The sequence below is a fragment of the Myotis davidii genome, unplaced genomic scaffold (assembly GCF_000327345.1).
Source record: "Myotis davidii unplaced genomic scaffold, ASM32734v1 scaffold243, whole genome shotgun sequence".
NCBI lineage: Eukaryota > Metazoa > Chordata > Mammalia > Chiroptera > Vespertilionidae > Myotis > Myotis davidii.
This window is the reverse complement of record NW_006295183.1, coordinates 1,827,389-1,828,359: the sequence shown is the minus strand read 5'-3', so window position 1 is coordinate 1,828,359 and position 971 is coordinate 1,827,389. Positions and strand designations below refer to the sequence as shown.

At 60.5% G+C, this 971-nt stretch overlaps 1 protein-coding gene across 4 annotated transcripts in view; it reads left to right on the top strand.

Moving 5' to 3' along the window:
* The first annotated feature begins 560 nt into the window (after nucleotides 1-560).
* The window catches only part of BEAN1 (brain expressed, associated with NEDD4, 1), a 38,776-nt gene continuing 38,365 nt past the window's right edge, over nucleotides 561-971 (top strand). For 3 of the 4 annotated variants that reach the window (XM_015567889.1, XM_015567887.1, XM_015567888.1), the window contains exon 1: nucleotides 561-715. The gene's annotated coding sequence lies outside the window, so the exon portion shown is untranslated. The remainder of the gene's footprint in view (nucleotides 716-971) is intronic. The other variant, XM_015567890.1, reaches the window with a different exon arrangement.

Sequence of the window (971 nt, the reverse complement as noted above, 5' to 3'; positions counted from 1 at the left end):
GAGCGCAGGGCGGGCAACAGCGGGGACATCCATGAGGGGCAGGTCAAGATCCTGCTGCCGGACCAGAGCGGCAAGTCCACCTTCCTCAAGCAGATGCGCATCATCCACGGCCACGAGTTCGACCAGAAGGGCTGCTCCAGTTCCGCGACACCATCTCCGACAACATCAAGGTCCTCGTTGACGCACGGGGTCAAGCTGGGCATCCCCACTCGAAGAACAAGAAGCATGGCCTGTTCCTCATGCCTTCGAGAACAAGGCCACCTTCCGGCTGTACATGCGGCCCTGCGCGCCCTCTGGGGGCACTCGGGCATCCGGGGGGCCGTCAGCCACAGGAGCGCGTTCCAGCTGGGTGCGTCAGGGAAGTACTTCCCGGACAACTCTTCCCCCATTTCACCACCGCCCATCTACACGGAGAAACCCGCTCCGTGTTGCAGGCCGTCAGGGACACGAATATCAGGTTGCGGTGAGGGCGCGCCTGGCCCCGCCCACCGGCCCCGCCCTCCTGGGGAGGGGCGCCAGAAGCGCGCGTGCGCGTGCGTGTGCGTGCGTGCGCGTGCGCTTGTACATGCCTGCAGCGAGCGGCAGAATCCTAGGAGGGTATACTACTGAGACTCCGGCGCGGCGGCGGCAGCTGGTGTGACTCCGACAGTTTTCCACAGAAACGCCATTGCCTTCCGACAGCGTCACCTAGCGGTGTGTGCGCCTGCGTGTCCAGGTGTGTGAACGTGTGCATGTGCGCGCAGATGCGAGCGCGATCTCTAACGGTGTGCCCGGCTCTCCCTCCAGTGGTTCTCAACCTTCTGGCCCTTTAAATACAGTTCCTCATGTTGTGACCCAACCATAAAATTATTTTCGTTGCTACTCCATAACTGTAATGTTGCTACTGTTATGAATCATAATGTAAATATCTGATATGCAGGATGGTCTTCGGCGACCCCTGTGAAAGGGTCGTTTGACTGCAAAAGGGGTCG